Source organism: Bicyclus anynana, chromosome Z (assembly GCF_947172395.1).
Source record: "Bicyclus anynana chromosome Z, ilBicAnyn1.1, whole genome shotgun sequence".
NCBI classification, from domain to species: Eukaryota; Metazoa; Arthropoda; class Insecta; order Lepidoptera; family Nymphalidae; genus Bicyclus; species Bicyclus anynana.
The window spans coordinates 13,699,725-13,723,734 of record NC_069110.1 but is presented as its reverse complement, the minus strand read 5'-3'; the positions used below and the strand labels follow the sequence as shown (position 1 = coordinate 13,723,734).

At 35.3% G+C, this 24,010-nt stretch overlaps 1 long non-coding RNA gene across 1 annotated transcript; it reads right to left on the bottom strand.

Annotated features, from left to right (window-relative positions):
• Window positions 1-13,661: 13,661 nt before the first annotated feature.
• Window positions 13,662-21,697, bottom strand: LOC128199760 (uncharacterized). Its single transcript, XR_008252332.1, has 3 exons — window positions 21,058-21,697; window positions 18,841-19,748; window positions 13,662-18,618 (listed from the first exon to the last, which is right to left on the bottom strand). It is a non-coding gene; the product is annotated as an uncharacterized LOC128199760 (long non-coding RNA).
• Between the last annotated feature and the right edge of the window lie 2,313 nt (window positions 21,698-24,010).

The following is a 24,010-nucleotide window of genomic DNA, read 5'->3' as shown; positions in this document are numbered from 1 at the left end:
TGGGACTTTAGTTAGTAGCAAGTGTCGCAGGAAATACGGTTCCACCTGTTTGTCTTTCTCCGTTTAAAATTTAAAGACTTGGTTTTAAGAGATAGGCCCTCTGAGTCAATTGAAGCTGGGAATAAATCAGGATGGATGACTGCCACTGAATTCCTCACATATATGGATCACTTGATCAAGTTCACGAAACCCACTCCAGATAGAACCAGTGTTACTATTAAATAACAGACAATCACTCGTCACACATAGACATCAACGAAGTTGAGAAAGCTAAAGCAAACTCAATAATAATGATGTCGTTCCCATCTCACTGCACACACAGGCTACAGCCACTGGATGTGGGCATCAATGGGCTATTAAAATCGTACTGTGCTCATGCTCAAGACAACTGGCTACGAAATAATTCGGGACATTCAAATATTACCTCAAATAAATTTGAAAATAAAAGACTTCAACATCGGGTCAGATTGGAGAACCATCTCAACAATCTGCCACAGATCAGGGTGATGTATCTCAGGCTGCCTCTGTGACTATTAATAGTGCCCATGCACTTCAATTAACATCAGGAAAGACAAATGCTTCAGCTGTGTTTAATCCTCAAATTGTAAAGCCTTTACCAAAGGCACCCTCAAGATAGCTCAACAATAACTTTTCAAAACACTGGTCGGTTCTGCAACTTCCTCTTTTTCTTTGTTTGGTGGTATTCTCTCTTCAGCTTTATAATATCAGTGTTAAATTCGTGATGAACGAAATCTCTTTTTATTGGTCCTTCATAGATTTTAGCATTTGGAAATGTAAGTGAATTCACATTTAGTGTATCAAAAAGGTTATCCATAGTTAATACAAATGGTATAATATTTCTACATTCGTTTTGTAGAACACATCGTGATGTAGGATGTTCTACAGCAGTTCGCAGTGCTACGGCTGAACATTTGTGCTGCTAATTTCACTCTCATCTTTTGTATTTTATCTGGATGAACATGTTCTTCAGTTTACTTTTGAAAAAATCTTAATTCTTCAATCTATTTGCTACATAATAATTGATGAAAATAGTCCCATTTAACAATTTTTGTTTTATCTTCATCTTCAAAATCTGTATAGATTAAATTTATTGTCAACAAATTGTTTCGCATACCTTTAAGGAGGTGAGGTGGTTCGAAAAAAAGACTTATTTTTTGTTTGCCAATTAAAATAATCATTTTCTAGTTGCAAATTTTTCTTAATACACATTTCTTTAGTATCTTTGATCAGTTAATTAATGGCACTGACATTCACAGTGCTTTGATCGCACACTGTACATAAATTAACAGGCCAGTTTTTGTTATTTTCTGTATAACATCTTTTAATATATTTTTAGTTTGCTTAATATGTTTCTTTATACCTTTGACTATGAAGACTAGGGCATGGTTTGCAATGATTTTCTTCCCATTACTGACAAATCTCCTCAATTTATCTTTCGAGGATTTTCGATAAGGACGCTAGTCCATTAATTAGCAACAACAAAAATATTTTATTACAAAATAAGTTATTGGTGGTAAAGAAACTGAACATACGAGTAGTTATTGAAGTTTCAGGCTAATGAACTAAGAATTCAGAAGAATTCTTAGTTAATCATCCTGATTTTCGTGATATTCATTGTTTGCTGAAGTTGTTGGCCATGCAAAAATCTCTGTATAGAAATTTTGGTATTCTGCTGGAATATATTTTTCTAGTAGAAAAGGGCATAAGTGTAGGACTCGTGCCATTTTCAAACAAACTTCAATTTCTGTTTGGCTTAGTTGACTTGTGATGTATGAAGATGCGCCCTTTTCACAGGGAAACAACACTTCATTAAATAAAATGGCGCCAAAAAGTTTAATAAAAAATAAGTGTGACTCGTGCCTTTTTCGAAATGACGGGTTCAATTTATTTGAGGAGTGATGGACATTTCGTCAAATATTAATGAACATAATTTATATGACACATTAAAATCACCTAATTTTTGTTTGAGGTTTTCAAATTTTAATTTATTATTAGTACCAGACTCTGGTTTTATTTCACCCAGCAATCTTTTCATCGACCTCGCTGAAGGTAATGTAAATAGTTTGGACATTTTGGGCTTCTTTAAATAAAGAAAGTGATAATATATTTCATTGACAGTCAAAGTCAATGTCAACATTCATTTATTTTAAATAGGCTTAGTTTACAAGCTCTTTCGAAACGTCAGGTAATAATATTAAACTTAAGATAATGGTAAAATTAAAGTTACGAGGGTTCCAAACGCGCCTTGGTCCGAGAAGATCCCACGACAAACTCAGCCAGGTTTATCCTTTTTATAGTTTTTCACCATTGTTAAATAGGTATATAAGTAGCCTGTCATGTAATACATTTCATTTCCAAGCAATTATGTCATTTACGTAATCATTGACACTATAAAACGACTTTTCTATAAGCTTACGTTTAATAAAAACTTGAACTTATTGAGAGACATGCCAGTGATTACATGTGGCAGTTTATTATAAAAACGTGAAACGTCTGCCTTTTTTATGATTGAATGTTGTATCTGCATTGACGTAAATGTTTGAGCATCTACAGTCAGGGTTTTCATGACTGTGAACTTTTCTGCATTATCCACTTCTCGCCGCAATATCTGTGAGAAATTAGAAAATGGAAATAGTGAACTCTATTCAGCTTGTTTAGTAACAAGTGCGTTTATTTCGGTGACTTTAACTTCAGGTCAATCCGAGACCTGATCAAAAATTAAATTTGCAATGTTATCGTCAAAATCACTAAAGAAACTGTGGTCCGTTCCACCAAAGATTGCAGTTGCTGAGTAAATTTAAAGATAATCCTCGTGAAACAATATCTGCTGGGTTGTCTTTACCCCTGACATGACGCCAAGGATTATCGCCAGTTAGCGCGTGTATTTCAGGAATACGATTTTGAACGTAAGTTTTTAATAAATTAGGAGACATATGTAACCAACCTAATACAATGGTGGAATCAGTCCAGAATACAACCATATCTATTCTACTTCAAATCGATTGTGCAATTTTATTGTATAATCTAGCAGCTACTAATGCACCATTTAACTCTATTCGTAGTATGGTTGTAAGAGTTAGAGGAGCAACCTTTCCCTTTGAACATAGCAGCTGAACTTTAATATTTGACTCACTGTCAATAGTTCGCATATTTGCGCAAGCGCCGTACGCTTCTTGTGAAGCGTCAGTAAAAATGTGAAGCTCTGTACGACTTGGACTGATATACATAACATAGCGCGGTATTCTTAACTTGTCAAGTATTGATAGATTTTTTATGAATTCGTACCAAGTTCGGCTCACGTCATCCCAATCAACTTTTAGTAACCACAATTTTTGCAATAAAATTTTAGCAATTATTATCGTTGGAAAAATAAGGCCCAAGGGGTCAATGGGTGATAAAATAATACGTTTTGTAGGCTGGCTATCTTGAAGTTCGTAGCGCGTATTATGATGTAAATTATCTGATTCATGAAACCAACCTAAGCCTAACGCTCTATTTTGAATGTTTTCTCCTAACGTTATCGTTAGATGCATTAATATTATCTGTTTGACTGTCAATATCAAAATTAAAAACCCATTTACGTAAATGAAAACAACCTGATTTCAAAACGTTGGAAATTTCCTGACAGATGCGCATTAAGTTTTGCATATCATTGTCTCCACAAATGAAATCATGTACATAAAAATCATCATTGATTGCCCTACCTACATTGGGATTATCGCATTCTTGTGCTATGTGACAGTATTTAATCTAAATGTTTGCAAATAAATCATCAGAGTTCCTATAAGAAAATCAACAGGCTGACTCTCAAAAAACTTAGCGTCTGCTAGCCGTATACCATGTGGAATATGAAATTGATCCCGAACCATACTAACATTGGGCAATGTTGATGTTATTGTAGTAGTATAGTTTGGCTACTGAAAGTAGAGACTAAAATAGCCCGGCAAATTCAAAAAAAATTGGAGTGTATCCCCAAAATTGTAGTGCAAATATTGGAATAACACAGTTTGATACTTGCAATTTTTTTTATATTGATAATAATATTTTCACACAATGCGTTTTTTTTAAATATACGTACATCGCCTATTTATTACGAGTACTTCTATGACTCATCAGTGGGTTGGGATTTGAGATTCGGGCACGCACCTCGTACATTTTTGGAAGAATGTGCGTTTAGTTAGGAAACTACATAATTAGCCAGTGTTTTAGCAAAGGCTCTCTTGTGCTCAGCAGTGTCAGTCTGTGTGTTTTACTTGATCTGTCATTTTCTTCCATTCTTCAGATGTAATTGTCTCAAATGACTAATGATTCAAAAGACAATTTCACCATTTAAAATTTACAATGAAAATAACAATAATATCAACTTAAATACTCATTTACACTGTAGAATGCCTGTTGAGTTAGGTATTTATATAAATTATTTTTAAAGCAATTTATATTCTTTTCTTTCCTAATTTCTTTTGGTAACTTATTATAAATTCTTACTGCCGCAATGAATAAACTATTATGGTACAGAGTAGTTTTATGTTGTTCGCATCTAAATTTATCATTGTCGCGTTTATTTTCATAAGGTATAAATATTTTTTTGTTATTAACTACAAACATGACTACTTCATAAATATATAATGATGGTACCGTTAATATTTTGAATTTTTTGAAGAACGGTTTACAACTGTCTTGTTGACATAATTTACAAATTGCTCTGATGCATCTTTTTTGCACTATAAATTAACTATTGTTATTAACACTATTTCCCCAGTATATGATACCGAACCTTAGTATCGATACTACGTAACCATGGTATGCAGTCATTAGAACATCATGGTTTACCTTTTTTGATAACATGTATAAACTATACGACGCCTGATTAACTCGTTTAGAAACATACTCAATGTGATTTTTCCATGTCAATTTTTTATCTATTTGTTGACCAAGAAATTTTGTTACATTGGTATTGTCAATTTTATTATTTATGTAATTAATATCTATGTCATGATGGTAGTCCGACATTTTAGATTTGGTTGCTAAATACTAACAAAGAATTTGGCACCGGACCTTTGTCCGATCCAGATTGAACTATTATATACCTTTTCCCTACAGAAATATTTTCGATTGCACCATTTATAGAAGGCTGCGACCGCGCAGGCCCACAGGGTTGGAGGCCGCAGGCCCACGCGTCACAAAGAGAAAAAATGATGAAGTGTCGGAACTTATGTTCAAATCCAGTTCCAGAGGTCCTGGGTTCCAGTCCACCTGGTCACTGTATGCTATTTCCTACTAAACTAACCTAACCTACCTTATTAAGACTGTGAGGCTATTTGGATGAAATAATAAAGTCTCACACAGAAAGTCCAGAAATTCTTTATTTGTCAGTTATTTCTTATTATATAACCAGAAACTATGATAAATCATATACGCTTAGTGCGAGTGATGTTTTTCTCGTCCCATGGAGGAAAGAAGATGTGGGTTACTTGGACCGGACTCAAAGGCTCTAATGTCCCGGTATCTCAGTCGTTGAATTGGGAGCCCGTGGGTCCAAATCACACTACCGGTCACCAACCAACCAAACGGAAAGTTTGTTTATTTTCCCACAATCCCACCTCCGTAAGAGAAAGCATAACTAAACCTTTAATTAAGCATGTACTACAATAGAATCCTCAAACAGCATAATATTTGCTGTTGAACAAAATTACACAAAGTACCATATACCAAAATACCGCGTACAAAATACAAAATACCAAATACAAAATACCACCATAAATCGTTAAGCACTAAACTTTAAATTATATCCGAACACGGTTCAGATCCAATGTCCAAATATCCAAAATCCCCCCCCCCCCAGAAATTAACACTGTATAGACGTGTTCTCGTCCATAATACCGAAGATCAACGCAAGCGTGGTAAACAGGATAGGACTGACCTTGTCTGGGTCTTTACCCGGTTATATGTCCTGCCGGACTCCCTTGACCTGGTACGGCTACTCCGTCTGTCCCAGCTTGCGAAGTTCCTGGATGTTGTAACCGGCAAATGACAATCTTCTTAAAGCCTTCCACGAATCCCACGACGTCACGACGGATTCGTACAACCTCTTCAAAACTCGTTAAAACTCATAAATTACCCTTTTAAATTCTCAAAGGTTCTCGAAACTCATTCTTATGTCTTTCTTTCTTGTTTTTTTTTCCAACTGAAACGAAAAAATGACACGTCATTGTTATCAGTTCTCTCTGGCCCACCCCCCCGAATATTAAATTTAGTCGCTATACGAATTCATTGCCAACGGGAACTGGAACAAAGATTTATACATTCTTTAACAGCGGCCATTTTGTAATACCTGAATGTGCAAAAAATATGTACTCACGGAAGACTCCTGTGATTTTCCCAAGACTTAATAAAACTTATATTTTCAATGAGCTGAACATAATATTTTAGTTAAGGTTTTTGGTTTCAGCAGACCTGCTACATTAAATCCTTCCCCCCCGGATACTTTTGTTCAGCTCATGGTGGCTGTTTCCAGAAAATGACCGAAACCCTGTCCCCGGCGAGAACTTTGCTCACACGTTTTCGTTCGACGCATCAAAAAATTTGTTCGTTCATACAAATCTTAACTATAACAATAGAAAATCTTTATCCCTTTTATTTTTGTATTCACAAATCATAAGCTTGCCAACACCATTCTGGTGCCTTATTTTATGTTTTTGAACCCCCACGACGTTTGTTTTACCCGAAAATTTGCACACCCCGACCCTGAAACGAAACGCAATCTCACACAAAGAGACACGCTCCTGTCGCCATCTATGGTTTAGACGCCCATTCACTAGCGACCCATAATATAATCAATTCTTCGCACCTTTTATGAGCGCGTTTTGTACGGATTTAGTCATCATACCAACAGATGGCGCTTTACTCCGTCACAAGGCCTTGCCAAGACTTCTTGGGCTTGTAGCTTTTATTATTTTTTTTCCTTCTGCACGTGTTGCAGCTATGGTTCTCAAGAACTAGAAGAGAATCAACATAGAACGTTCGTTCTTGTTTTTTTTTAATTCGTAACCATTAGCCAATAATATGCGGCGAAGAGTCTCCCGGCATCCATTAAAAGCAATATTTTCTTTTAATTCTCCCAGCAGAGTTCTCAAAGTAGGAACTTACTTTTTAACTATATAAAATTCGTTGATTTTATTTCTAATGGCATCCATGTCGAAATTATCTAAATTTGACACGTGGCCGTTTTTTCCTAAGGGTTCTCCAGACACCTTCATTTTGTCCACCTTCCTTTTTTATTCTTTTTAGTGTTGTAATAATTTTTGGCTTTACAAAGTAGTTTGACAATAAATTTAAATTTCCCATGTAATATTTTGTCAAAGCGTTAGTTGTCTGTGGTGAATTATATCTCTTTATAATATATGTTTTTTTGTGTTCTATGTCTGTGTCATATTCTGTCCTGTCAAATAATTTTAATACGCAAATATGCAATTTTGTAAATCCTTTAATTTTCGCCTTACTATTATTATAGTTTAGAAAATGAAGTTTTAATTTACCTACCCAACATAATTTGGTCCTTCGAGCCGGATCTACCATAAATTATACAATTTGAACCTGTTCTGCCTGAGTTTTAAAACGCTAACTACCAGGCAAACGTTGTATATGCACAAAATACATATATGTACTCATAGACCCTACAAGTCGACATCTCGACGACACAAAAATAGCAATCCTTGGGAGAGGCTTTCACCTGAGAGGGGTTCCTAATAGTATAACTATAATTTATAAGCAATAAAAGGTACATTGTAAATATTTCTCTTCATTTGTTTGTTTAAAACGACGTACCTGATTGTAATATCTACTTATTTAGGAAATAAAAGGCTTTTTTATTTTTATTTATTTATTTATTGCTCTGAGAGCTGTCTACTAAAACATAAACAAAATAAGTTTTTCGACTTATATGTCTAGACGTATGTGTCCCCGAAGTAGCCATGAGCTATTTGAAGCTGACAGCTCTCGAAGTAGGCTACTGCTGACCGCCCTGCACACTTCTATTAAATAACCATCGTTACCCCTTACATGCTCTCCATTATATGAACATGCCTGCTTAATTTGATAAATACCTAATGATATGATAATTAGTTCACTGTGGGCTAGCTTAAAATCAATGGTTCAAATTATCATTATGCACGGTAATGGTTTCAAAGTTCGACCTACGCCTATTATAGTTCTCATTTATAATTACTTCTGCTAAGGCATGTTCTATATTCATATTCATATTTATCTGTTCTAATATTTCCCCAGCATCTACACGATCGACTAAAGGAGGGTGAAAACTGTTTAATAAATAGAGAAGCAGCCACCTTAAAATCTTTCAAAAAAATTTTACTAGCCACATTAAAATAATTTTGGCGAAATAACTTGAAATCACGTTTAAATCTACCGTTGACTACTTCTACAACCCAACGGCATATAATGACTGCTCTCGACTTATTTGCTTCAATAGTAGAAAGTTGTGTTTCACCCTCCTCTAAAGATGCAGGCGCATAAGTTCTATATCCATGTTGATGCAACGGGTAACGAATCACGGAAGCCCCTATCCAATATAAAGGCATCGCCTGGAATAAAATATTCCTGTAATAGAGTTTCATTTGAAAATTTTCATTTCATTGTATCCGAGTCGTAAGTAGTAGCAGGATAGGGGCCCAGTACATATGTCCATCTGTAGATACCATTAAAAACGGATTAACCAGATTTCGGTATTTATGAAGGCTATAAGTTCTTTTTTGATAGAGATAATTCGAACTTTTTTCAATATAAGAGTACGTCCCATCAAAAATTACAATAGGCCTGTCAACCCCCTCAAAGTTACCAAATAATGCTTTTGGTATTGTGAGATATCTGTCTATTATCTGTTGACTATTTATATGATTTAGGCCCAGAAATCTAGGAACAAAATATTCAAAAGCTAGGGATACTTTTGGTATTTCTAATAACTGAGGCACTTCATGGAACATTTGGTTGAACTGTGTTTTGTTTAACCCAACCCATGTTTGTACAACATGTTCTTCCATGGTATCAATGCTGTCAAAATTAAGTAATCCACAATCAATAACTTCTTTTAGGGACATCATATCCTGGATGTGATTTGCAATAAAATACTGTACACAATTAGATTTTAAACTTTCTAGAAATCCCAGCCTTCAATAACTAAATGAATATCACATAGACGATTATTCTCAGGAACATAATACTTATAACGATTGAGCAACATTTTTCTAGTAAAAAGAGGAACTCTGTACCTCTCTGTTCTCTGGCACCCTTGAATAAAGCACCAACGTTCTGTTTCAACAGCTCATATATCCTGGTAATAGTAGGTTCGTGTTGGTTGTTTCTAACTTCTTCAGGTTGGCTAGCAGGAGGCTCAGTTAGAACTTGTGCAGGTATCTGTATTTCTTCATGGGAGCCTTGGGAAGAAGTTGATGGGCCTGAGACCATATGGACAGCAGCTTTGTCTGCAGCCACCTAACAATTATGACATATGTGGCTTCCTTGTTCTATCTATAACAAACATACATCACCTTCATTATAGTAGTCAGACTATACTCTTATTTATATAAACTGAATCTAAGCCATCCAGGGCGCACCCAAACACAAACGAAAATTTATTCATATTGGTCCAACCGTTTAGGAAGAATTCAGTAACATTCACACATACACATACAATCTGCCGTCGCGTGCGCATTTAAGTCTAATCATGCTTTGATGCAAAAGTTTGCGTAATAATAATCATGAGTTAAAAAAAAAATACGTGATCATTAAATTTTGTTTATGTACAAAATATAAAAATATCCGTACTAAAAAAATTGTAGAGCGGTTACAACAATGGAAAAACGAAGCAGGAAAATATATAGCAGGCAAAACTAGATTATACAGGAAGAATTTTTTTTAGTACCGATATTTTTATATTTTGTACATAAACAAAATTTAATGAACACGTATTTTTTCATTTTTTTTTAACTCAAAAATAACAAAGTTATCGTTAGGTAAAGTTATTTACGTTTAAACAGAATTTGAGGGTCACCCTATCGCTGTACTTGGTAATAGGCAACTACAAAATCAGCTGGTAGGTAGGTTAGCGAGCGCCCGCGCCCAGGGCCGTTGACCTTTGTGCGTTTATTTTATTTTTGTTTAATACCTATTATTTTTTGTAATAATTAAAGGTCGTCACTTTTGAGCTGAGTACCGATATTCCCTTCATACTTTATTGGGCTTAGGACCATCAATAATGCCTGAAATGCATGCGTAATAATAATAATAATAATAAAAACTATGAACTTTCGATTGAAATAATGAAACACAAATGATGATTATTACTACGTAAACTTTTGCACTAAAGGCGTATTTAAAAAAATGTAATCAGCTTATTTACGTTAATCAATGATATCTACTTACTAAGTTACTCGCTAACCTAGTACCTACCAGTTGATTTTGTAGTTGCCTATTACCTAGTACAGCGATAGGGTGACCCTCAAATTCTGTTTAAATGTAAATAACTTTAGCTAACGATAACTTTGTTATTTTTGAGTTAAAAAAAATGAAAAAATACGTGTTCATTAAATTTTGTTTATGTACAAAATATAAAAATATCCGTACTAAAAAAATTGTAGAGTGGTTACAACAATGGAAAAATGAAGCTGGAAAATATATAGCAGGCAAAACTAGATTATATACTTATAGCAGGGTCAAAGGTAGGTTACGAAAATAAGAAAACTAATGTCGAACAAAGTTTATGATTCCCAACATTTGTCAGGACAACTTAATTAACAAATCAAGCTGTAACCAAAATAAGACCCTAGAATGGTAGAGAATGACTTGAGTGGAGTCACGCACTTGTAAATGTTGTGTGTAGGGTTTAAGACGTCTTTGATAGTTAACCAACACTCCCCTATTCCACTCAAGTCACTCTCCCGCCTATCCCAAGTAACCCATAAAAACTTAGATAACAAGTTATGTGGACGGCTCGAACGCCACGAGTATACTGAAGCCGACCGGATGACGAGCGCCTGATATCGCAAGTCGTTTCCGCCAACTGATCGCTATCCCTCTCTAAATCCCTATTCTTCACGAAACAGATCGCGCCACCTAGCGTCGTCACGATCCAACACGAGATCGAGCGACGTCATAACCAAGTGATCTCCTTTCCATAAGTCCCAGACACTTCATAATTGGAAGACTCTAGACTGCATTACCTTCACTAGCGGTTGAAGTCTTCCCAAACACAGAAAGCATAATATGGATACCTAGAGAGCGCAAGACGACATAATTGGCAGCGATAGCGGGAGAAGTACCTGTCCAAATTGAAGCAAAGGAGATCTACATGGAGAATCAAGACTGCTAGTCTCATGGTGGAACTTGGTGCTGTTAACTGAAGATTGCGCACCCCCATTGAGTTGGAATTCAGGGCGTTTTTTACCACTCTTCCCTAGACCAGACGGAGTATCAAGAGTTGTAGACGTGCAAACTACCAAAGGGCGTGTGCGTCGAGCGTGTTTACCCGTCTCTACTCCCTTCGTACGGCAGGAGAACTGAAGAGTTGAAATTATTGGCCTTCTGAAGATATACTCGTAGCGGTGTCTATTAGATGTTGTTAAATTATTATATAGTCTATTATATGTTGTTAAATTAATATAGCAGACGTTCATTATGAGGAACATTCTTTGTATGCGTATTAGTTAAGTCTCGAATCTGTCACTACACGAGTAACATTAAACATTCTAACAGCCTAAGTTGGAAGTTTTATTTGCCCTTAATGTATGCCTGAACACACTACCCTTAACCTTGGTAAGTGTCATGTACGTGACAATATAATTTTACACTGTAAGTCAAAGTGCTATTAAATATTAATTTATATAATGATAATAATATGACACGAATGTGATTGAAGTAAAAGGCTTGATTGCGTTTCTATAAATAAAATATATTGATCAAATGAAGATTTTTACAATATAGGTACACATAATATACTCACGCGTTTCTTTCAATCCTTCAAAAAATACTGAAATATTAAAAAATCTGTTAAAAATTATTTACCGAATCGATTATAATTACAGAACCGAAATAAAAAATATTTTTTTTTATAAATTATTACACTGCCATTTCGTTAAAAACAAAGATAACTTTTAGAACTTTTAGGGAACCCTTGTAACTAGATGGCGGTTTTTATTTAATTTTTCCGACTAAATTTTGTATTGAGTGTGACATGCCCATGTCATTGTCTATGATGAATCTGTGACTTTAATGACACATTTTGTATTTTTAAATATTTTTATTTACATTTTCTATGTACATATTTAACGTTTTATGTTATGTTAAATAGGTTTTGCAGCCGCTATTATGTTTTTATTTTTGGATTTGATTTTTGTATTGGTTCTATGTTGCAGTGGATGTTAACTGTATTTTTGATTAACTAAATGAAGGAGTAGCAGTTATCATGGTTTGTTATCGATGCCAGAAATCACTACGTGGCTCTGAGGGTGTCAGATGTGGAAAGTGCGATTCGCGATATCATATTCAATGCGCCAGTGCTAACACTAATGTGGAACTAGATACTGGTGACAAGGCGTTACATTGGGTGTGTGCCACATGCCAGCATCCCGCAAGCGTGACCAGATTAGAAATCCCCGACCCACAAACTCTTGTGAGAGCGATTAATGCCATTGCGGAGAAATTCGAGCTGGTCAACAAAATACAGTTACCGAAACTAAACAACGATTTGTTACAATTAAAATCCGTAACGGATAGAATACTGAAGCAAAATGAGGATATACTGTTGAAAATTGAGGAGTTGAGGAGCAAGAAATGTGCGGTTCAGACGAAGCGCAGTCCACGGAACCATTATCGATGCAGGGATCTGATTTTGTCGCCCAGAAAAGAAGAACGTGAACCAATGTTGGGCGCCGTAAAGTTCATAAGATTCAGGACGCGCAAAAGATCCTATCCGCTGTTCAAGATGTTGCTTCATTTTAATAGAAAATTACGCAGATATAAAAAAACAAGGAGATAGCACAATAGCAATGATGAAAGTTTAATAAATTGTATATAAATTAGGATTATTAATAATCGTTAGATTTGTATGGGCGTTCAAACAAAATTTCAAATATCTTTGTTATTTGTGCGTTTATGTTTATTAGACCGTAAACCTGCGATAACCAGACATATCTCAATTCAGGAAGGTTATGCTTCTACCATCTCTGTACTACCTCTCAGTACTGTAGATAATTGTACAGGAATTTGGATCGTGGTGGCTTTTGATGGTACCAATTGTCAAGGCTTCAGATCCTCAATTTGTCCAAGTGTAAAAAGTATTTTTTTGATATTTTATATCTGGGTTTAACTAGGTTATCATGGGGAATCATGATACATTTTTTCTTACATTTTGATGTAAGACAAAAACTTTTTTTTTTTCCATATTGTTCATTTATTGATCTCAATTTTTGGCAATTTTATTTAAACATCAAGCGCTTTTTTTATTGTTTACTAGCGGATGCCTGCGACTTCGTTAGCATAAAATTAGTTTTTCTAATAATTCGTGCACAAACTAACACGAAAATTTCAAAAACTATTTTTGTAGCGCATTTATCTCTATGTATATTGTTTTAGCTGTACCTACGTCTTTTTTAATGTTCCACAGTGTGAGGAGGAACTGCCAAATTTCCTTCGACAAGGTAGTCGGAGACCTTGTATATCTGTTTATTATGTTGTTGAGTTGTGTGTGTATTATTTGATATTTAAATTTAGAATTTTGATATACTCTAAATATTTATTATGTAATCTTAGTAACCTAAATTAAATATCTAGCTGTACGTATTTCCTGTTTTATTTAATTGAAATTCTTCAACCCTTGAAGTTTTAACAGGTTTTGCCTGTATTTTGCAATTTTTTAATTCCTCCTTCCTCCTTCCTCCTTGTATTTTGTGGAAATTTTGTTCATGTTCATTATTTTTCTTAAATAAAATTACTTGCTCTGTAGATTTTTCTCGTTTTATTATTATTGTACTACTTACGTTCAGAACCCTAAAAAGAAGCCTGTATTCTACTTCAAGGTTCAATTTATTTATTAGCCAAAGTTTATCAAAATCTATTAAGCCTTACTTTCGCATTTATAGTATCAGGAATGGACTATATTATAACAATTCTAAATGTAACGTTAGGAAACCACAAGATTAGATAATTACGAGTAGATGAAAATAATGTCTCGGTGAAAGGAAAATTATATAATTTCTCTTTCAATAAACATTTCCGCTGAGCTAACGTTCATGGTCTTCAATTATACGACATTCAACGCTTTATATCTTAGTTTCTATTTTGTAGTGTTTCCGATACAGAGAATATCATCAAGACAAATTACTGAATTAAAACCCACGTTTCTCAAATGAGTTATGACTTTTCACACATTTTGGAGACAAACTGATCACTACTTGGAGGACATTCTGTTATTGCAAATAAATCAACTAGTTTTTGAATCGCAGTTGACATTTTCTCGAGCGATAACTTGGAAAAGGATTTGCTAGGGACGTTTGTTTGACAAACTTCCTTGCAAAAGGGTATTTTGTATCCAAAATGGTCTCGCTATACCCTGCGTGTACCTGAGTAATTGCGGCGCTGGGGCACGAGACTTATTCGCTGATGCGGGTTTCAGCGTTTGCTGCTGTTACGTCGAGCTCGAGTATGGACGGCGGCTCTGGGTCGTTATTTTCTTCCCACCTCGGTTTCCTCGGTTCGATAAGAACCAGGGTGGGACTGACCAGTTTCCCGAATTAAAGTAACGATTTCTATTCTGAGAGCTGGAAGATCTCAGATTACTTTTTTTAATCTGCAGGCCTTGTCGTTCAACATCTTTGGCTGCCTTGATCCTTCTGGCAGCTTATTTCCGAGAAGAGTTTCATCTCTTACAGTCAATCATGAACAATAATGAAAAATACAATCATGAACAATCTGTGTAAGCATTGCTTAGATGGTGGATAGCGTTCTTCTTGTCATCCTCACTTAAGAGAACATTCAGGGCTCTATTGATGGCCGTTATCCCTGTTTCTTACAGGATCCGTTAGCGTGGCTGATATTTCTGCATTTAACTTAAGCGGTTGTAGCAGCTTACAGTTGTCAGGGATAAGGTATTCCTTCAACAACTTCTCCTTTTTTTCTTTTGGCAAGCCTTTTACCAGAAGAGGGAGCCACAATTTAGTCAAAGGAGAATGCCAGATTCTGACCCAGTCCTAACTCAGAATTTTGCGGAAAATGTAAATGTACTAAAATTATCCAATTTTTAAATAATTGTTTTTTAATAAACCATTTTTATTATTAAACTCCGGAATAAAAATCTGTCAAAAAAAGTAATTAAATCCATTACGGTATTTCCTCGTAACAGACATTGTTTACTTATTTTTTAAAAACCTGATTTCAACCTTGGGTTCGAGAACTTTCGAGGTTCAAAATGACTAGAATCCAGAGCTGCGAAGTCTGATCAATATGAAAAAATAAACAATCATAACACTGTCAAACTGTCAAAACACATATTATTACACCTTGGAGTAATTTGAAAATAATTATACCCCTAGTTATAAAGGGTTAAAAGGTATTATATATTTAATAGTACACAAAATCCAATAAAATGAAGTATAATATATTGTTGCAAAGGAATTTTTTTAGTGGGTTAAACTCCTATACATTGTCTGGCATTGTCCTTTTCATGTATATTTTCCCCAAACTCAGGAGTATCGCAGGTTGACTCACCATGCGCTTTGAGCTTATACGTGCGTATAAAACGTTAGTCTATATAGCTGAGCCCTTTTAGCTGAGATCCTGTATAACTACAGCCCGTGCGAGTTATCTTGAGACTTACGCTCGAATAACATCCGGTGCCTCCTGGTGGATCTTATAGTAGGTACATCACATTTTGTGAATGGATTGATAGTACCAAAACAGTGAATAGGCCAGCTGGTTCGGCGAAAAACAATCGTTTGATTTGTTGAAAAATGATTAAATTTTAAGTGTTTAAAAATAATATTGTCTTTATTATGTCGAAGTATCAGATAAGAAATCAAACTCGAATAGCTTTTTAAACCTACAATTTCGTTATATTTTATTTTGGACAAAAAAATTAACGGTTCATTTGTATTTCCAAATGTATAACTAAATTAAACCTGCATAGGTACGAATAATAATAACTACATTATATAATGATGTATATATGTATAGTTTTTATACTTCCTGTACACAGAACTCGACATTGTAGACAATATTTAGGTATTAGTTGTATAAATAACTTTCGTTGTTTACTATGACACTAAATTAAATAATGACAAATAGCCACTTTAGTTTGCCTCAGTTTCGACGCGCTAGTAGCATATCTAATGTTATAAAATCTTTGCTCGTATATACCTCATAAAAACAATATCGCTGTGTAGGTATGAGAGGGCATCCTACAGATATTTTAGTAGCAAAAGCAACCAAGGTCGACAAGTAAGTATTCTTGAGACGTCATTTTTTCGCGATCTATAAATAAATAGGTAATAGATACTTACAATAATAGTAATCAAATATATGTTTTTATATAGCATCAGCTCGCGCTTGACTGCGAACATACATACAGGGTGATTCGGACTTTAGTGCGGACATTTTTTTTCGTGGTTCTGTATCATTAATAGAACATAAATCTACAAACAGTTCGATACATTTTATGTAATTTTTTTTTTCAATTTATGTCTCAGAAATAACAAAATAATGGACACATTCCCAAACAAACTGCGCAACTGCTGGCGGCACTTTGTAAGACGCCGACAAAGAAATACCGGCAGTAGTCATATCGCTTCGGCTTCGGCTGACGGGGGTGGCAGGGGTGAGGGGATCGAAAAATCCCTGAGGGTGCCTGCCGAATTGCCGATGGGCGACCAGTGACAGACAATCTGCCGTCGCTTGCGCATTTAAGTCGAATCATCCTTTAATGTAAAAGTTTGCGTAATAATAATCATCATTTGTATTTCATTATTCCAATCGAAAGTTTATAATTTTTATTATTACTACGCATTATTGATGGTCCTAAGCCCAATAAAGTATGAAGGGAAATTCGATACTCAACTCAAAAGTGATTACCTACCTTTAATTATTATAAAAAATAATAGGTACAAAAATAAACGTAGAAAGGTCAACGGCCCTAGGCGCGGGCGCTCGCTAACCTAGTACCTACCAGCTGATTTTGTAGTTGCCTATTACTGTGCTATTACTTAGTACAGCGATAGGGTGACCCTCAAATTCTGTTTAAATGTTTAAACTTTAGCTAACGATAACTTTGTTATTGTTGAGTTAAAAAAAAAAAGAAAAAATACGTGTTCATTAAATTTTGTTTATGTACAAAATATAAAAATATCCGTACTTGAAAAAATTTCTTCCTGTATAGTGGTAGCTGTGGCCTAAAATGCAATGAGCTTACTTAGGAAATGTATATTCATCATCATTATCAACCCATATTCGGCGCACTGCTGAGCTCGAGTCTCCTCTCAGAATGAGAATGGTTAGGCCAATAGTCCACCACGCTAGACCAATGCGGACTGCATTGGCAGACTTCACACACACGCAGAGGTTTAAGAAAATTCTCTGGTATGGAGGTTTCCTCGCGATGTTTTTCCTTCACCGTTTGAGACCTACGTACGTAGGTACGTACCAAAATTTGGATGCCTTGTAACGAGGAGTATCCGAATCCATATATATATCCATGTATATTCTAAGTTATTGCTTACAGTCTGTCAAAAAAGAGATGGAAATTAATGAGGTCGCTACTATCGCTTACATGGTATCCCTGTATAATTCACCTAAAAAGGTTTGATACTTTAAATTTATTAATTATTTAATTAATTACTTAAAATTGTGCAAAATAACATAACGCCTTTTGTCATGTACAAAAAAAAATAAACAAAAGGCCTACGTCCTGCAGTGGACATTCATCGGCTGATATGATAATGATGAACATAACACATATACACGATACGGCGACGAAAACCGCAGTAAATGAATCAAACGATGGATGTTTTAACTCGTCCTTAGTGTAAAGATTTTAAGAAATTAAGTGCTGCTTGCTTGACACTCAGGTATAGTCCCAGATTCCATACAAATCTGGACATGTCCTTTTCACTTTTCTTTGGAACAGTCTAGCTCTAGGCCAAGCTAAACGGAATAAGCAGTTGGATGTAGAAATAATAATAAATAGGTACTAATTATTTTTCATTAAATTGAAAAAAAAATACTCAAATTAATCAGAATTCAACCAAAGCTGTTCTGTTGGATTGACATTTTTTATATTTAAATCCAATTAAATATAATATTTTTCTTATATGTTCATGACTTCCATCATAATTTAACTCTTCCCAAACAATATGTAACAATTTTCTGAGTGTTGGACTTTCCGCACTGTGTAAAAAAGTGCATTTTGCCGAATTGCACATAGGTGAAAATCATCCAATATTTTTCTTGGGCGACCAATTCTATGTTTTCCAGGTGTTTCAAATATTCCACCGTTTGACATCCCTTCACCAACAATACGACGAATAGTAGTTTATGATATTCCTGAAAGTGTTAAACTGAGCTTAAATTAAAATTTAAAGTAAACAAAAGTAAATAGACATAATGTAACTTTTTCACAAGTATCAAAACGTACTGATTTGACAACAAACATCCATTATTTCATAACCTATGCGACATGTAAGCAATGCAACATTATGAACATTTTAGAGACCAAAATAGCGTTCCCTTGATTAAAAATTATTGGACTCAAAAAAATGTACATACCAGTCATTAGAGCTGCTCGACCATAAATATCACTTAAGTCTTAGTCTACTCCACTTGTTCTGTCCTTAAAATCGTTTAAAATCTCTAAAAACCACTTCTCTTGAACCACTTTTGTACGGCTTAGGCATTTCTAGTCAATTTAACTTTTTCTAAAAGAAAGTTTTGAGCCAAAACTTAGAAATCGATATTTTTGTAATATCTTTTAACTTTGACAATGTTTGACAACGTATCTACTTTTTACCACAGAGTGACTATAGACTAGAAATTTCTTACACAGTGTTAAAAAGCAAGAATTTGTAGTTAGCTAGAGATAGAATTTATTGTGATTTTTTCTACAATTATGACCTAACGTTGGTTTATGATTTTTGCTCATTGTACTGAGGGCTTTTCGTTGGGTTTGTCGCAAAACTACGGTGCTAACTCAACACTTGCGCAAGTTCGAAGTATCATAAAAAAACGGGGAACCTATGAGTTCATATTATTTTTAAAAACATTCTAGGTTACTAACCAACAACACAAGCCCAAATACTGCTGGTGTTAACTGGCATTTATTTTCTGTAATTGACCTTAAATTAAGGCAGTTTTCACATATTTTATATGGACTCGCCGCACACGCCACACGCTCTTCTTGTAGCCCGCACCGGCCACTAAACGCTGACACAAAACGCCGCAACACGCCACTCGCGCGATTATATACTGCATGCTTGGGTTAAAATGTAGCAGCCACCGACCACAAGTGTCGACCACCGGCCACAAGTGGTTGTCGCGCGCTTCAGTTACTTTTGTGGCCCCTTTTTGCTTCTTGTCGCGTGTGGCCCGTGTGCGGCGACACTTATGGTTGCTAAATATTCTATTCCCTCAGCATTTTCCTCGTAAACGTGTCTTGTTGAGTGACAACAGGTACTTTACTAGTAAGGAAGGAAAATCAATATTAAGTTTTTATTATTACTCACATTACGCTCATGCATTGCACCGGTTTCTTACTCATATGAAAACCCGATTTAATTGCTAAAGTGATATTATAATTACAAATTACTTTTAGTATTATTATTTAAACACTTCGTTTTCCAATAAAACATAGAATTATATTTTAATGATGATATAAAAATTAATATTTAATGAACCACCTTACTCTCATTTGACGTGCTGGTTGAGCATTTCTGAAGTCACTTTCTTTTTTCATTAACTTAAACATGGTGGAGATACTCAACAACATAGACGTTTTATTCAAAACTCCGTTCTTCGACTATTATTATATATTTAGCGTTCTATATGATCTTCCAACAAGGAAAAATGGGAAGTATTCAATAAGACTGGCATAAAAGATGATTGTGGGTGTTATCCGTCCATCACAAATCTCATAATTATCAACCCATATTCGGCTCACTGCTGAGCTCGAGTCTCAGAGAGAGTTAGGCCAATAGTCCACCACGCTGGCCCAATGCGAATTGGCAGACTTCACACACGCAGAGAATTAAGAAAATTCTCTGGTATGCAGGTTTCCTCACGATGTTTTTCCTTCACTGTTTGAGACACGTGATATTTAATTTTTTAAAATGCACACAACTGAAAAGTTGGAGGTGCATGCCTCGGACCGGATTCGAACCTACACTCCCGGAATCGGAGGCAGAGGTTATATCCACTGGGCTATCACAAGTGAAAGCGTATCGCAATCACCGGTATACTTTGATGTGTGGCGTAGAAACCTTCAACGATGGCACCGCGGCCATTTTGACGGTTTCAGTGGCGCGGTGGATTTTACATGACGAAGGTTCTGGGTTTGATCCCCGTCTGGGCAGATCCATTATCAGGTACCATCAGGTGAGATTGTAGTCAAGGGCTTACTGGTAAAGAATAAAAACAAATCCCAAGACCATCGCACGGACCATAAGCCATCAGCAAAGAATTATACTCCAAGGAGAAGAAGTGAATCTACATACACGAAAACGTTGGACATAGTAGCGATACAATTTTACGCATACGAAATATTTTGGAATTGAAGTCAACATTTTTGATTTTAATTTTCTTTATCATCGAGGTTTAATAAAACACTTACTTATTTTTTAAATATTCGAAGAAACACAATTGAGAAATACGAAAAAAAAGACAAAAGTATTTTTATAATGTCGGGATCGAATCGAACATTACCTCGTACCTTGGTTATTATACACCACTAGTCCAAATGGTAGAAATAAGTTGAAATTAATGTACGCTTACTGTCTGTATGTGCCTATTTCCGCAATCTCATGTCCAAAAGTCTGTGTAATGAAGATTTGGCCATCAGCTGTCACTCTTGCCCCTCTATAGGATGGCCCTTGACAGTGGGCTGTCGTGATGGGTCAAGGTGTAGTTCCAGTAATAAGCTTTCCAGCTTATACTGGAACTACACCGAAGGGAGTCCAGTCATACGGTGTATCAACACAGGCTTCTAACAACATATAACTTCTAACGCAACATTTGCACGTTGCACGCGCGTTTTTAATTTTCATAATCGGTCGGTTAATTATCATAATTGTATAACAATTTAACTGCAAATAAGTTGTTCTAAAGTGGGTCTTTTTAACATAAAGGCGTCTACAGGCTGGGGTTTATCACTACATATTATAAAACAAAGTCGCTTTCTCTGTCCCTGTGTATGCTTAAATCTTTAAAACTACGCAACGGATTTTGATGCGGTTTATTTATTAGATAGTGATTGAAGTGGAGAAGAAAGTTTATATGTATACTAACATCCATGGTTCTCGCGGGAGTTGTGAAAAGCTGAAATCCACGCGGACGATGTATGAAAGTTGTCAAACTTGGAAAGGTAGGCAGTTTGTAGTTTGGATTATGCTTTGGGAGGCAGCAGGTAATAAAGGTGTACATATGTGTAGACCATTGCATTGGTTCTAAGTCCATATGGACCCCCAAGGATCCACGAAGACTCAACGGAGGTCTACGTTGGCGTGACAAAATAATAGAAAGAAAAGAAGAAGAAGAAGGAAGAAGAAAGGTACGAAGAGACCGTGTTAATAAAAATAGCAAAAAGAAGAGGAGAGAGGATACCACCTTGAGGACTGGGGTTCCTCAAGGTGGTATACTCTCTCCTCTTCTTTTGCTAAAAGCGATGGATATGAGGAGATCTTATTGTTATTAAGCACACACTGCTGGCGTCCATTCAAGTAACCGTGGAACCAATTTAATGGCACCTGAGACATGTTGAGGGTTTTTAATATAGCAAGAAGGATGTCCAAGTCAACCGTATTAAAGGCATTACTAAAATCTTAAAGAACAAGAACAGACAGAAGTTGATTATCCATATTAGCCCGTAAATTGTCACAAACCTCAACAAGAGCGGTAACAGTGCTATGTCCACGTCTGAAACCCGATTGCAATGGATGAAGAATATGATTGTTGTTTAGAAAAGGATTAAGCTGATGATGCACAATACGTTCCAGGACTTTGGACAAGAAGGGATGGATGGATATTGGCCGATACTGAGATAAGGCAGTGGGATTTTTAACTTTAGGTATGGGTATAATGTGAGCTTTACGCCAGAATGTTGGAAATTGTCCAGATGATAAGGAGAAATTAAAAATATGAGTAAGAACTGGCAACACAGAATCTAGAACTAATAAAATCATTTTCCGGTTGATACCATCAAGACCAGTCGCATCTGACTTAATTGCCTGAATATGTTTTTTAACATCAATAGAAGAGATAGGGGAGAAATCAAAAGGTGTACAGTTTAAAGAAGGTAAAGAGCTAAGGTGAGACAATGTACAGGATTTTGCCTGAGGATCTATAAGCGAGATAGTAGAAAAATGAATGTTGAGGGCATCAGTATCAAGATTACAAGAAACATCTGGACGTTAAAAGTTATCTTGTTACAAATCCGTAATTGAGAAAACTATTGTCGGAGACTAGTGACCCATTCTTTCCTTCTGCAGTTGAGGTCTTGAAGAAATTAGTCGATTTTTTATTTCAACCGGCCGGGACGACCCCCTTTTTAGGTCATGCAATTCTCACCCTCTGGGGAATTTAGGCGTCTAACTGCATACGGGTCTACTAATAAGGAATTTATGTAAACACTAGTTATTATCACTACTTTACATAATTAGATTTCTCGTTGGTCGCATGTTAGGCCTACGGTTAATTTATGGATGGATTTGTTACATCGTGATGTTACCTCGAACTCGTGGGCATCTGCCGGTTTATAATAACAATGATCAAGTTTTTTGGTAGTCTTTTTTAGTGCGTAAACTTGTTCAAACATAAAAGGTCACAGTAATCTATTATCATAATAGTACGTCATGAAATAATGATTTTGTCTCAATAAACAATAAATAAATGTCATTTATACAGATACCAGTTGTAAGTCACAATTATTGCCAGCCGAATATAGGAAAATCGGATAGTTTAAAGTGACGTCATAATATGATTTTGGTAAAGTGCGAGCCTATTTCATATAAAAAAAATAAATAGTGCATGAATATAATTTGTAAGTGCTTTAATATTTAGAGTAAATACCTCAAGCAAGTAATATCGTTAATTTTCAGCTAGTAATCTAAGTTTGTTTTTTCAACGCCTTAACGTTAAATTAAATTGGGAGGCTTAAATGAGGTTCAGTCAATTTAACACATGAACATTGAACACTCGGGCACAAAATAATCAATAATAAGCCCACTAAAAAGGCATCAATAGAGAAATAAAGAAGAATAACGCCTATGATGAAAAATAAATGATACGACAAGTATAAAATAAATAAATATTACACATTATAGAAATAAATATAAATATTAAGTATTACAGATATAAATATTACATATTATAGAAATTAATATCAATATGTATTATAGAAACTAATATTAATATCAATAATTGTAGTATTACTTATTTCTGTAATAGTTATTACAGAAATAAGTAATACTTCAATTATTACAGAAATAAATGGTGTGCGCAGTTTATTGTCGTTTGTATCGATACACACGCGCAATAACATCGCGTTTGTATCGACGTAGAAACGGTATGCCGCTGTATCGAGTCACAAAAGGTCTACAGTGTGCCTAGTGGGAGTTTTCAATATTTTCATTCTGTTACTATCACGTTGACGTAAACGCAAACTTATAAGGAATTGAAACAGTTGTGCAGTAGTGCCATAAGATGGCGCTGTTTCAATTCCTTAGAAATT